The following is a 15,521-nucleotide window of genomic DNA, read 5'->3' on the forward strand; positions in this document are numbered from 1 at the left end:
AGGAGGGAGTGATAGGGGCAGCGCGCGGGGCGGGGCCGCGCCCTCCACACGATCGGCAGCCCTGCCATCCAATAGGAGGGGAGCGCTCCGGCTAACAAAGAAAACCTTTGGCCAATGGAAATCGGGGGCGGGGACAAAGGGCAGCCGGGCGCAAGGTAACTTGTGTAGGCGAAGGAAGGTGGGGGCGCCGGGATGGGACGTTTCAGGTTTGGTGGACTGGCGCCGAAGCTGGCTGGGTCCTGACAGCTGCAGGGGCTGGGGCGGGGGCCCGTGGGGGAAGGGGCGGAGCCGATCTCCCGGCTGGCTCTACAAACCCCTCACTTCCAACCTCGCCTTCCCGCGCCCTTTTCCGACACCGGAGCCCAGACCTGAGCGGATTCATTTAGCACCTACTGTGTGCCAGTCCCGCCCCCACCCCCCGCGAGGTAGTGGTCATAGCATTATTAATAGGGACTAGATACCGTTCCCAGTGCTTGATATTCATTAGCTCATTAAAGTTTCACAGCCTCTCCATCATCATCCCCATTTTACATATGAGGAAACTGAGGCTCAGAGAAGTTAAGAAATAAGAGGTAAAGTTTCAAGGGATGACTAAGAGATGTCAGCCTTGAAGAGCTGTCACTTCTATTCCGGGAGATTAGTGAAGACTGACTCTACGCCAGGTACTGAGCTAGGCATTCTTTCCCCCATTATGTGTTTGAGGAAATTAAGGCTCAGACTCCTGAAGTAATTTGTTCAGGAGAGGCCGAACTGTCACTGCACTCCTCCATCATCCAGTCTCATGGCCAGAAAACCGCCTGGAGAAAACTGTAAGGGAGATGCAGGCAGAAGATTCAGGAGCCCAAAAAGGGGGAAATGCACTCTTTTGGGAAATTAGGGGTAGCTTCAAGGAGGAGGGGAAACTTAAGCAGATGGTGAGAGGTTGAGAGCGGCTGGTGGTGGAGGTTAGAGCAAGAAGGAGCATGACGGTTGAGGCTAAAGCGATTCATGAGGCCAGATCACTCAGGGCCTTGGATTCCAAGCTCAGGAGCGTAAATGTCATTCTCCTGGCGGCCAGGAGTAGACCACGGGAGTTTTTAAACAGTGGAGTGAGCTAACTCAGCCCTCACAGAGGAGGTGACATTGAAGCATGTGTTAACAGCAGCGACAGCAGCTGTTGCTTAGGGAATGGGGAGGTTTTAGGAGAAGGAGCAAATGCTTCCAGAGCTGTGTACTTTTCCACTGATCATCTGGTGAATATCCCAGGGAGGTGGATTTCAACTTAGTGTGAGAAAATGCTTTCCTCCAAAGCAAGCTGAAGAAAGGTGGATCAAAGTCCTGTGGCAGCCTAAGGGGGAAGCCCATCTCCACCCCTGCCAGCTCTGTGGCCTTGGGCAAGTCCCTTCACCTGCCTGCTGCCTCAGTTACCTCATCTACAAAATTGGCATGATTATACGGTTGTGGTGAGCATTACATGATATAATGCTTGTGAAATATTTTGTATGATGTAGCCAAATGTTAATTGGTGAATCTAGGCAGAGTGTTTATCGCACTATTCTTGTAACTTTTCTGTTGGTTTAAATTTTTGCAAAATACAAAAGCGTGTGTGTAGGGGAGGAGACAGACTATTCTTGCCTGCACAGACTACTCAGAAACTGATACCAAAGATGGCCTCTGGGGAGGGGTGCTGGGTGGTTGAGAGGTGACCTACTTTTAATTTTCACTGTAAGCCTTTTTGTTCCTCTTGGATTTGGTACTGTGTGCACATACACTTTGTTTTAACATAAGTTTTTAAAGTCCTATCCATGCCTCAAGGCCAACTCAAAGGCCACTAGCATTAAGAAAACGCTTGGCATGTTCTGCTCATGTCAGCGGACGCATCTAGCACCTGCCTTGAACAGGAAGGGTCTGCAGCTGGGGGTATAAAGAAGCCTTTGATTCAGGCCTGCCCGGAAGGAGCTCACACTTGAGCAAGTGGAGACAAATAGAAACAGGAGGCAAATGGACAAATTCAATCCAGGGTGTCATGGGCTGTCATGGGCTTGTCATCCAGACAAGGGCACTCGGCTTGATATGCAGCTTCTGGGAGGGCTACTTGGAGGAGGCAATGCCTAGCCTGAGTCCCGAGCTGAGTAAGATCCAGCCAGGAGAAGGTAGAGGGAAGGCATTCCAGACAGAAGAAGCATCATGAGCTCAGGGCCTTGAAAGCAAAGGGTGTGTCCATGCATAGAACCACCTCGACATTAGTGGGTCATGCAGAAAAGCAGGAGTAGCAAGCAGTGGGAGCCAAGGTTTAGCACCTGCTCTATGAATTCCTATTATGATAGATGGAAGCTCAATCTCCTCAGGGAGATAGGCGGCGTGGTGGTGTTCTGTTTATCGTTATTACTATTTTATCTCCATTTTACAGAAAGCACACATGAGGCTCAGGGCATTTAAAGAATGTGCCTGTGGTCACACTATAGACCCTCTCAATGAGGATTCGAGACCACACAGGATGACACCATTAACACAGGGAACCATTAACTGAATTTTTTAGATTGAGCACTTAAATAGGGGCTGTTGGCCTGGAGAATGAGTCAGAGATGGAAGACTGGAAACACAGCGGGCCAGGAAACTACTATAAGCCCAGAGAGTAGAGACAGTAGGGGCTGAACTAGGCCAGGCTCTGTGGGAGAAGATCAGAATGAATTTGGGAAATGTTTAAGAGTTGGAATAAGTGTATTTAACTGTTCATTGTCCTGCGCTCCAAGACTCGATGACTAGACTCTGAGCACGATGAGGGCAAGGCGGGATCTTGGTCTCTGCTGCATTTCCTGGGCTGACTTCAGTGCCTGGCACGTAGTAGGGTGCTCACAAACCACATGCTGAGTGAGTGAATGAATGAAAATTTACTCTGCTGTCTTGTATTGTCATATACCCCATCCCGGATTACAAAGCTCACACGAACAGGATCTGTGTCTTAAATAGCCTTGGCTTCCATTTCCAGGAGCCTAGAAGAGCACTTTGCACAAGGCCAAAGACTCAGTGTAAATGTGTAAACATTCATTGGGCTGTACACTTAAGACTTGCTCACTTTATTGTATGCATCTCAACGTATAATGTATATCTCAAATAAGCAATAACTAAAGGAGCAAGCAAGCAAAGGCCTCTCTAGTGGGCCCCGGAGGCAGGTGAGTCCTGCTGTGTGCGTGGCATCCTAGGAGGGAGCAGAACACACACACACACACACACACACACACACACACGCATCTTCTCCCCCATGAAGCTCTAGAACATCCCTCCCACACAAAGACACAAACAGAGAAGTACCCACTACTGGATCCCTATCAGCACAGGTCAGTCTCTTCTGTCCTTGACCTGGGTGCAGGTAGAACGCGCACTGTCTGTCTGGCTTTTCACACTCAGCAGGACGTCTGGAAGATGCACCCGGGTTGTGCTGTTGTGGTGTTGTGGTGTTTGTCAGCACTCCATGCCTTCTTGCCGCTACCCCGTAGCCCATTGTGCCACTCAGCTGTGGTCCATCTAGCCATGCTCCCCTGGACGGCCACTGGGGATGTTTCCAGTTTGAGACATTATGAAGAAAGCTTTTAGGGACATCCTTGTGCTTGCCTTTTGGCAGACGTAAGTACTCATTTCTGCTGGGGACACGCAAGGGGGGGATAGCTGTTTTGGTGTCACGTTTAACTCAGCAGGCATCTGTCAAACAGTCCTTCCAACCTGGGGGCTGGCTCTCCTTTCTCCCTTTTTCTCCTAAAGTTGATAATAGGATTTACCTGGGGGAACACGTTAACTCTGCTGCTTACGAGGGCCTTCCCGTGGAAATTCTGAATCAGCGCATCTGTGGGAGCTCAGGACTCTGTTTTTTAAATAAGCGTGCCAGGCCTTTCTTGTCTCTAGGCAAGTTTTGGAAATGGTGGATGGTGCCATGTTTCTCAAATCCTGCAGGATTTAAAAAATACCTACTCTGAGCCTTCATTCCCAGATATTCTGATTTAATCAGCATCTGGACGAGCTCTGTGGGGGAATCCCAGTGTCCATGCAGGGGCACAGTGGAGAGGAAAAGGCTTTGAGCTCAGACACACCTGGGCTAGGCCCAGTAGAGCTCATGTCTCAGGTGGACGGTGCTGCATGAAACCACCCCACCCCTACAGAACTGGTGGCTTAACTCTCTTATTGCCTCTCACAGTTCTGTGGGCTCCCTGGGCTCAGCGAGCAGTTCTGTTGGTCTTGCCTGGGGGATGTTTCATGCAAGTGCAGTCAAATGGTGACCAGGTTGGGTCCTCTGGAGGCTTGAGTGTAACCCCCAAGGCCATCTGGGCCGCTCCCTACTCTTCCCATCTCCGAGCCTCCTCTCTTCCCCATGGCCTTTCTCCCCATCTCTCCAGGGCCATCTCTGGGTCCCCCAAAGGAATCCAAGAGGGAAGAAGTAGACACTTCCAGTCATCTTAAAGACTCGGCCTGGCACGGGCACATGGTCGTGTCCATGTCCTATTAGTCAGCACAAGACTGCCCCAGACCTGTGGGAGGAAACCACACAAGAGCGTGAATCCCAGGAGATGTGGTTCACTGGGGCCATCTTTGAGACTAGCTACCACAAATAGCGTCTCCTTCATAGGGTTACTATGAGGACTGAGAAAAGTAATATACGTGACATGTTCAGAGTGGTGCCTGAGACACACTAAGTTCTTAAAAACGATCAGCATGTATTATTAGGCCTACAACCCCTATCTGGGGTTGGCGAATTTTTTCTGTCAAGAGCCAGATAGTTTTAGGCTTTGCAGGCTACATGGTCTCTACTGGGACTGCTCAACTCTACCACTGCCGCATGGAGGCATTCATAGACAAAACTTAAATGAAGGAGGATAGCTCTGTTCCAAGAAAGCTGTATGTACAACACCTGATGGCAGAGCAGATTTGGCCACATCTCTCTTGGCTCCCCTCCTTTCCTGTGGCTTGAGCATCCCTGTCCTGGCCAGGCTTTCAGAAGGGTCCATCTTCCTGATCGCCACGTGGGATTCGTATGACTCCCAGTTCACAGACGAGGAGGCTCAGAGGGTGACCTCAGAAGCAAGATGGGAAGATCTTGGAGACCCCTTCCAGCTGTGACTCTATGTTGCTTTTCTACTGCTTTTCAGCACCCAGTGACAACAGTCCTCAGATATGTACTAGGAGAGACTGTCCGACATTGGACCTACAAAGTCTCCCACAAGGGCAATTTAGTCATTCTATTAAAATTTTAAATATGCACACCCTTTGACCTAATGATTCCACTTCTAGAAAGATAGCTTGCAGAATTACTCACGTAGATACACAAAGATGTATTCTGTGCAAGGATGTTCACTGCATCATTGTTCTTAAGAGCAGAAGTCTGGAGGTGTGCCAGCTACCCACCATTAAAGGATCAGATAAATAAATTATGGTTCTTTGATACAGGGGAGTGCCACCAAGCTATTAAGGAATGAGAGAGTTTTGAAGTGGCCAACCGTCTGCAAAATTTGGTGACGTTTAAATACTAGGGGGGGAATGGTGTGTACGGTGGTAGCTCATTCCTGTTTTAAGGATATATGTATCTGCTATATACATAGTTGGTATTGGCATAGAAAAATCTAGAGGCGTGGGGCACCTGGGTGGCTCAGTCATTAAGTATCTGCCTTCGGCTCAGGGCATGATCTTAGGGTCCTGGGATCAAGCCCCGAGTCGGGCTCCCTGCTCTGCTGGGAGCCTGCTTCTTCCTGTCCCAACCCCCCCCCCGCTTGTGTTCCCTCTTTCTCTGGTTGTCTCTCTGTCAGATAAATAAATAAAATCTTAAAAAAAAATCTACAGGTGCATACACCAAACTGTTGAAATTAACCACGGGAGATAAAAGAATGGAGACTCTCACCTGAGCTATCACTTTATATAGTCTGTAAAAACTTTTTAAACAAACTTTCGGCTTTTTGCTAATATAGAGAGGTCGTATGTTGAAGGTCAGCCGGCCAATTACACAGCTGCAACAATCAACTTAAGACAAGTCCCATTTCCGGTAAACCCCGCACCCTCCTCGCCTCCCATGTTATACTGAAGCAAATCCCCAACTCATGTCATTTCTTCCATAAACACTTGAACACACGCCTCTAAAGATAAGGACTATTTCTAAAAATTAGCCACGTTACCATTATCACACCTAAAACGAACAAACAAACCTAAACCAGTAATTCTTTAATCACCAAATAATGTCCAGTAAGTAATTTCCAGTTATCTCCTAAAAACAGAACTTCTCTTTGTAATAAGAAGGGAAAAAAAAACTTTGAAAAATATGTCAATCCAGACAGTAGACTGGTACAACTTTTCCTGGAGCTTTGTTTAATGATACTTATCAAAAGCCTTAAAAATGTGCTTATCTTTTGACCCAGCAATGCCAACCCATGAATTTCTTCCAAGAAAACAAAAGGAAAGAGGTACACAGATACTGGTCCCCTGAGCGTGCGGTGCCTGTTCCAGAGAGGTTGCTTGGAAAATACTTGTTGCATCGGAGGTTGAGCTATAGTGGTGTCCTTTGCAGCTTTGCTGGTAGAAGGAAAAACCGAAAGCAATAGAAATATATGACATTAGTGTACCGGGCAGCTAAATGATGGCAGATCCATAAAATGATACGTTGCTCTGTCATTGACAATCAGGTTGTAATAATGTAGCTACTCCCCCTTCGATGGGTGGAACTTTGTCCCCCTCCCCGAGTGTGGCGAGAAGTTCATGATTGACGTCTGCAGAATGGAGTGCAGAAGGGAGAGAACAGTGCTTTACACGGGAACAATCCGGCTCCTTGACATTAGCGGTGATAAATTATATGGCTCTTAGGTATTCCCCGGTCTGATACAAAAGCACCTCACCTCTGTGCTCCTCTCTCGCAAAAACTAACCCTGGTCTCGTCATAAGAAAAACATCAGACAAACCCAAATCGAGGGGCACTCTACAAAATACCCAAGCAGTGCCCTTCAAAACTGTCAAGGTCATGAGAAACAAGGCAAGATTCACTGGCACGGACCAGAGGGGCTGAAGGAAGTGACTTAGACCGAATGTCATCTGGGACCCGAATGGTCCTGGAACAGGAAAAGGCCCTTTGTGGAAGAGTTGGCAATATCCAAAGAAAGTCTGTAGTGTAGGTGATAATAGTTTACTTGTGTTAATTTCTCCGTTTTGGCAAATGGGCTGTGGTTATATATAAATAAGATGTTAACGTGAGGGGAAGCTAGATGAAGGATATACGGGAACTCTGTTGCTCTTTTTGCTGTAAACCTAAAATCATTAAAATATTTAATATTATTTTCTCAAGGGCTGCCTGGGTGGCACAGTCGTTAAGCGTCTGCCTTCAGCTCAGGGTGTGATCCCTGCATTATGGGATCGAGCCCTACATCAGGCTCTTCCGCTATGAGCCTGCTTCTTCCTCTCCCACTCCCCCTGCTTGTGTTCCTTCTCTCGTTGGCTGTCTTTCTCTGTCAAATAAATAAATAAAATCTTTAAAAAATATATTATTTTCTCAAAAAACCAAGATGTAAATACTTATTAGCATTGAAATGTTTTTATGATATGTTAAGGGGAAGTCTGTGTACGGTCTCATTCAGTTTCTGCCGAATGAGCCCATTTTTGAAAAAAAAATTTGCTAACTCGTGTATATGCATGAGTTGCCCTACAAGCAGATACGCACACAGGCAGGAAAACAAAAGTCTGGAGGCATACACTTCCAAAGCTGCAGCCTCCAGGGGCCAGGCAAGTAAGGACCACAGTGATCTGGGCGAGCCGGAATGTTCACAGTCCTTCTGAACTGGACAGTGGTTTCATGGCCCCAGCCAGTTGCCGTCCTACAGGATTTGGAACCGGGCTTGACGGATCCTCTCATTTTCCAAAAGAAACCAGGTTGTTACACAAGTGTCCAGGGCCCACTCAGCTGTGGGAAAGAGTCCTCCAGGGTCACACGGCCAAGGAGAAGAGGCAGGGAACACAGGCCACCGGCTGGCCTGCCCCCGCCTTGGCCTCACCATCTGCACAAGGGCCTGGAGGCCAGCCAGCTGGCCAGGGCGGAGAGAGGCTGCCGCTCTTCCGGCCTGCAGGCCTGCGTGTGGCCAGGCCGAGGGGTGGAGCTTTGCTCAGGGCCTGCATGCCTGGGTTCTGACCCTCGGGGTCACCAGGTCACCGCGTGGGCAGCCACTCTGTGGGTGTGCCTGTGTGCTCGTGTGTTATGGGTATAGCACTTCCATGGTGCTATGCCGAGGTGAGGCCGTGCATGCTGAGGTGAGCCCAACTATCTCTGGGGGGGTATACAGGCATGGCCATGGTATGGCCATGCTTATCTGCAGGCTCATGACTGCACATGTGCACCCATCTTTGCACCTGTCACGAGCGTGTAAGATGATGCCTTGTGTTCATGTGCGTTTGTGAGCAGCTGGACTATCTGGTCGACCCGGATGCCCACCTACCTGTGTTTCTATGGGACTGCCTGTGTGTTTACCAGAGCGTGGGGGGGCAGGGGGGGAGGGTGTCTGCTCTGTTCAGTTGAATCGGGTTTGCTTGCATGTGTCCACACCTCTGTGTGAGCGTATCTCAGCATCCCTAGCCACGTGTTGTGTTTGGCTGAGGATATAAATGCCTGTGTGTGTGTGTGTGTGTGTGTGTGTGAGTGCGGGATGCTGGGGGCTGGATGTCAGGGTTTGAGTTAATCATAATCAGGACCAGCTTCTCAGTTCCCTGTGCCTCGTTCTTCAAAGTTGCCGTAAGAAGCAGATGGGGTCCAAGCACCCCCTGCCAGCCCCTGAGTCCCAACCAGAGGGTGAGAGGGGCAAGGCTGGACCAGCCGCAGGGGCCAGGCGTGGAGGACCCCAGGGTCCGCTCCTGGTGCGCACACACAGGGCAGCCGCCAGCCTGCCTCGGCCTGGCTCCTCCCTTGCCCTTGGCCTGCCAGAGTCTTTGATCCCGGACGCAGCCCCCACAGCCTGCTGCCACTTCATCTCCCACTGGTACTGCCTGACGGCCATTTGTTCACAGATGAGTGCAGCCCAGCCTGATCACTCCCCAGACATAGGCTCCTGGTACAGGAAGTCTGTCTGGTCATCCCATTCAGCAAGTATATATTGGGCACCTGCTATAGCCAGGCCCAGTTCTGAGCCCTGGGGATACAACAGTGGACAAGACAAATGTAGTCCTTACCCTTACGGAGCCCTATACTCTAGAGACAGAAAATAAACAAAGAAGATAACGTCAACTCACGCTAAAGGAGAGGCAACTAAAGTATGCTTTGTGATTAGAGCCTCTCTGTCTGGCACAGTGGCCACCAGCCACATCTAAGCTTCAATGAAGTCAAAAATTCATCAATTTCAGGCGCTCCTCAGACACGCGGGTTGGAGGGTACAGTGCTGGGCCACAGGGAGAGAGGACATTCTCGTCATTGACGACCATCCTACCAGACGGTGCTGATCTAGAAAGTGAATAGAGGGGCTGCAGGGTTGGAGGGCGAGGACAGGGACGTCCGAACTGTCCTGTTGAGAAGGAGCCGGCCATACGACAATGTGCCAGGAGGGCACAGCAGGTGCAAAGTCTGCGACGTAGGAATGACCACGGTGTGTTCAAGGGACAGAAGAACAGTGAGGAGAGAGGACAGCGAGATGGGGTTGGGAGGTTAACAGGGGCCTTTGGGGTCTTGATAAGGGGTCTCTGTTTTATTTTAAGGGCGTCCGGATGCCATGGGGAGGGGTTTAAGCAGAGGAGTGACACAGTTTTTAAAATGTATAGAAAATGGATTTATGGGGGTGGGGGTGGCAAGAATGGAAGGAGGGAGACCTAGGGAGAATGCCATCATGTCACTGCAATTTGAGTGATAAGGGGACAGGAGGAGAGCCACCAGCCATTACCCAAAACTTAGAGTGCTGGACCAAGCCATACCTGAAGCTAAGATTTGCTTGATTCCCAAGCCCCCTTTTGTTCTCTCCGTTTGGTTACAGGGCACTGTTTTAAACACCTCCATTAGTACCACCCACCTGTTTCCCCTCCCCCACAGGCTCGGGTCCCCATATGGAGCTCTCAGACCGGTTCCCCAGGCTTCACTCAGTGCCCCAGGCCCACCCTCTTTTCCAGGATTTTGCCCCTCTCATTGCATCCTGGGGCTAATAAGATAGGCCCATCTGTTGCCTTGCGTTCGTGGGAAGATGCTTTAGGTCATTGGTGTTTCATTACCTTTCCCCACCGTGATGGTTATCTTGGAGCTGGTGAGGAGGAGGCAGGAGGAACCAGCTTGCTCTGGTTCCAGGGAGCCCTAAAAGAGACAGCTTGGGCTTTCGCTGTGCTGGGAAGGACTTGGGGTTGATGTTAGGAAGAACTTCCTTTCTACAAAAAGCTGATGGCATAGCTGTGCATTACTGGCGGAGGGGACCCCCAAGGGCCCTAAGAATGACCCGGAGAACTCACTCCCTAGAGTGGTCTGCTCCTCTAATGCCCGAAGTTCATCCTTCCTCAGGATTTTGCACTTGTCCTTCTCTCTGCTGGAATGTTCTTCCCCCAGGACCCTGTCTCCACTAACGGGCATTGTCACTCGGAGTGTTTTTCTTCTGTCTCCTGTGCGAGATTTTCCACTCCGCAAGGGCAGAGCTCCTGTTTATCTGGTCTCCTTCTGGACCCTGAGTCGGAAACCATGCCTAGCACGTGGTGGAGGGTCCTGTAAGGCTTCCAGAATGAATGGGAGGCCTGAGTGACCATCACCTGGTGGCCACCGGTTATACAGAGCTTGCTGGGTGACACGCGCCTCACCGTGTGGTCTCCCCGCACCCGCTGGAGGGAGGCTGGAGTCTGCGCTCCTGTCCTGGGATCCAGAAACCGAAGCTGGCAGAGGGAACGTCACCTGCGCAGTCAGCTCGTAGGGGTCCGGCGCTCCAAGGCCCGATAAAGACGCAGGAGGGGCTGAGGCTGGGTGAGGCTGTAGGCACACTGCCTTGTCCACGTTCATCCTCAGGCCTCTGCTTCCCGCCGAGCCCTACCCGGGCTCCCCCCCCTGCCCCAAGTCCTGGGCGAAGACCACTGCTCAAGGGCACTTGCTGTGGCACTCAGTGCTGCAGGCCAGAGTCACACAGCAAAGGCTAGGGGCCCCGGGCCCCGGGCATGCACCTGGCTCCACAGTCACAGGGCAGGCAGAACTGGCCTGCTGCGTGCACTTGGCCGTGCCCTGGGCCGACGGCAGCTGGGTGGATTTGGGCAGCCTCTCCGAAGCATGGGGCCGACTGTGAGCGAGCCACCAGGATTCCTTCCTGTCCAGGATGAGAGCGAGGCTGGGGAAAGTGTTGAAAGAAAGCTGGATCCTTCCTCCCAGCGACGTCTGAGCAGCTCCAGGAATGAGGACCAGAGTCCCCATCACCATCTGACTTTTCAACTGCACACACAAGCATGACTTTTATGAGAGAGCGAAAAAGCAATACATGTTATAAAAATAACATCTAGAACACCCAATGCCAGAACTGTTCTAGCACTAACTCGTTTAATCCTCACTCGACTCTCTGAGGAGAAAGTTGTCATCACCCCCATTTTGCAGATGGGGAAACTGAGGCCTGGGTAACTTGCATGTGGGAGTGCATGGGGAGCCAGGACTCACACCCAGTGTGGTCCCAGACTCTCCTTGCTCTTTTTTATTTTTTCATTTATTTTATTTTATTGAGAGAGAGAGAGCGCGAGCATGAGCAGGGGGAGGGGCAGAGGGAGAGAGAGAATCTCAAGCCGACTCCATGCTGAGCGCAGAGCCTGACGCAAGGCTCCACCTCACCACCCTGAGATCATGACCTGAGCTGAAATCAAGAGTCAGACGCCCCACCGACTGAACCACCCAGGCACCCCGAGACCCTCCTTGCTCTTCTGCAGGACCCCAAACACCTGTCAGAATTGTGAGGGACCCCGGGTCTCGCTCTGGAACCACATGTAGGGCTCAGAGAACCTGAGATTGTCCACTCTTGCCTGTGACCTTGGGCAGGTCTCGTTCCTTCATCTGCAAAGGGAGGCGGTCGTGATACCTACCCCCAGCCCCAGCAGGCTGCTTGTTATGAGAGGGAAATGCAGTTCTAGAAGCAAACTGTGAAGTGTTATGTACTAGTGAGGAGTACCTTTGACCCTTAGAGTCAAATTTGCATAGTGGTCATCAGCGCGGGGCCCTCATCTCTTCTCCTTGATTATAAGTTCCTTGCACGTAAGAGAGCACATCAACATCACCTATCCTTCTGCAGGCCCTGGTCTGGCATGACCCCAGGACACAGTGGCCCACGGTGGCTAGAGGTGCAGGCTCCGACTGGTGCAAGCACTTTGAAAAACCACTTAGGAGAACGTCTAACCTAAGCAGAGGTGCCCCCAGCGACTGAGTCATTCCACTCCTACCCATCAACCCAACAGAAATGGGCCCTTATGTAAACCAAGAGAGACGTACCCAAGTGTTCACCGCGGCTGTAATTCTAATAGCCAAGAGCTGGAGACGGGAATGGGGTAATTCACACCACAGCCTATCCACACACCCATCCACGCTCAACGTTAAAAAAATCGACGACTGATGAGCGTAACGAGAAACTCAGAGACGATGTTGAGCGCAAGGGGCCAGACACAGAAGAGAACATACTCCAGAAGAGACAAATGAGAGGTCCAGCAGCTGCCCAGGGTGGACGAGAGCGTTGCGCGGACAGGGGGCCTCCTGGGCTGCTCGACGTGCTCCAGGGGTTGGTGCAGACTGTGGTCACACAAGGGCACGCATGTGTTCACTGAGCCTTACGCTTCTGACTTACGCACTTGGTGGCACGGAAGTTATAGGACATAATTGTTCTAAAAGATGAGTAACTGAGAAAAGCAATATGGGCTTTGGAGCCTAGCTTAAATCTTGCTGTTCCTTCTGAGCTGGGTGGCCTTGCTTAGGCCCCTTTCCTGCCTCGCTGGGCCATCATGACTCAGTACGAGCAGACCACCACTACCGTAACAATGGAGTTCTGGGGGGGGGGCAGAGTGGGGCGTAACGCACTGAACGCCGTGCCTGGCCCCGAGGAAGTCTTCAATCATTGGTGGCTATTATCAATAATGAGGGATTTACACCTCAAGTCTTGAGACACTGATTCCACAAATATTTACTAAGTGCTCCACGTGCCAGATACTGGGCCGGGCTGGGCAGATAGAGCCGAGAACAGTAGCTTTAGCCCTTTCTGTCATGAGTTGACATTCCGGTTCCTTCGCCCAGTCAACACACATGGATCGTGACTTGCTCAACTTTGCGCAGCTGATTAACGCTTTGGCCAGGACACACGTTCAGTAGCTCGGGCTGTTCCAGAGGTCCCTGCCCAGCCCCTGGCCCTGCGTGCCTGTCACCATGAGAGGACGGATGGAAGTTCTGGGAGTTCATAGCAATGAGGTATGTGAGTGAGTGAGTGAGTCCATCCCCAAATTCCGTACCTCGCAAGGGGAGGACTGAGGTCCGCCCCACCTCTTCAGGGACCCAGGGGAATGAGCGGCAACCTACTCACTACCGCACATGGTATTGGCCTTCCTCCCTCCCCAGGCTACTTCCTCACTCTCCTACTGGTACTTTCTGGGACCATCTCCCCACAAAACGACTTGTCCTCAAATCCTGGTTTCAGAGTCTGCTTTTCAGGAACCCCACCTGAGAGAGCTGGCTGTTGGCCACATGGTGCAGAACCAGAGGGAGCGAGGATGACCCCTGGCTGGGAGGGTTGGGTCCAGCTTCCCTCCAGGACAGCTAGCTGTGAAGCCTTCTCTCCTTCAGGAAGGTTCTACAGAGAGCAGGAAGGCTTGCTGTAGCCTAGGCCACGACCTGGCTGCCCTCCCGAATCCTGAGTTTGTCGGTGGCCTCAGTCACGTAGGGGACAGGGCTAGCTTTCATCAGGACTGCTCATCTAGAGTGACTCTTGGAGAAGAAGGTGGCTTAGGGGCCCCTGCTGCCCTCCCCTGCCCCGAGCACCTGAGATACCCAGCTCTGGCCCCTTAGAGCTCTGGCCCCTGCTCTCGGCCAGCTGCCAAGCTCTGAGGGCAAGTGGCCTTTCCTGCTGGTCTCTGAGGCTGGGTTTTTATTCTCCTCCCCTGCCCCCATGCTTCCTACCTGTGTTCTGTTTCTGTGGCCTCCAGGGCTTTGTGACCTTTGCAGGGCTGGACAGGCCCTTCTAGAGGTTGGTGTTGAGACCACAGGACACAGCGTGGTTTCCAGTCAGGTGTCTGTGGTGTGGGTGGAGGGCCAGGGAGATGCTGCAGGCCTGCATTCCAGGGTCAGGGATCCTCAAGTCCAACCTTCTTGCTGGGAAGCTTCCCAAACTCCACATCAATAGCCATGGCAACGGGAACGATAATAATGTCTCCTTATTTGGAGATGGGGTCTTCACAGAGGTGATCGAGTCAAAATGAGGTCATTTGGATGAGCCAACTCCGACATCACTGGAGTGCTTACATCAAGTGGAAATGTGGACACAGAGACAGGCATACACAGGGACCAGAGAGCCACCTGCAAGCCCAGGAGAGAGGCCTGGGACAGATCCTTCCCTCACAGCCCTGGCGACACTGTCACTGGACTTTTGGCCTCCAGGACAGTGACACAGTGAATTTCTACTAAAGCCCCTTCTCTAGTGCTTTCTTACAGTAGCTCTGGCAAACTAATATACATCTGTAATAAGATATAATTCACATATCCCAAAATTCACCAGTTTTAACTGTACAACTCAGGGGCACCTGGGTGTCTCAGTCAGTCAGGCATCTACTTGCAGCCCAGATCGTGATCCTGGGTTCCTGGGGTCAAGCCCCGCGTCAGGCTCCCTGCGCAGAGAGAGCCTGCTTCTCCCTCTCTCCCCACTCCCCACTCGTGCTCTCTCTCTCTCAAATAATTAAAATCTTTTATAAAATAAAGTGTACAATTCAGTGATTTTATTCTGTCACATAGACTTGTGCAATTCTCACCACGGTCTCAATTTAGGGCATTTCCTTCACCCCAAAAGGACACCCTGTACCCACGAAGCAGCCACACCTCATCCTTTCTGCACCCGCCCCCCACCACCCTGACAGCTCCTAAATCTACCCTCTGCCTCTTCTGGACATTTCGTACATGTGGAATCCTACAACATGTGGTCGTTTGTGACTGGCTTCCTTCACAGAGCACAATGTGTTCCCCAGTCATCCCCGTTGTGGTCTGTATCACTACTTTATTACTTTTTACTGTCGAATGATGTTCCATTGCATGGGTACACCACATTTTATTTATCCATTCATCTGTTGATGTGTCATCCAATTTTATTTTATTTTTAAAAATTTATTGATTGAAGTGAACTCGACACCCAACGTTGGGCTTGAACTCAGGACCCCGAGATCAAGAGCTCCATGCTTTACCGACTAACCCAGGCAGGTGCCCCTAATTTTATTTTACAAAGAGGATTTGAAGCATGGCAAAATGTTTACATTTGTTAGCTCCGAGTGCTGAAAACATGAATATCTGTTATGTTTCTTTTTTTTTAAGATATTATTTATTTATTTCAGAGAGACACACAGAGAGAGAGAGAGAGAGC

This window comes from Ailuropoda melanoleuca, chromosome 17 (genome assembly GCF_002007445.2).
Source record: "Ailuropoda melanoleuca isolate Jingjing chromosome 17, ASM200744v2, whole genome shotgun sequence".
Taxonomy (NCBI): Eukaryota; Metazoa; Chordata; class Mammalia; order Carnivora; family Ursidae; genus Ailuropoda; species Ailuropoda melanoleuca.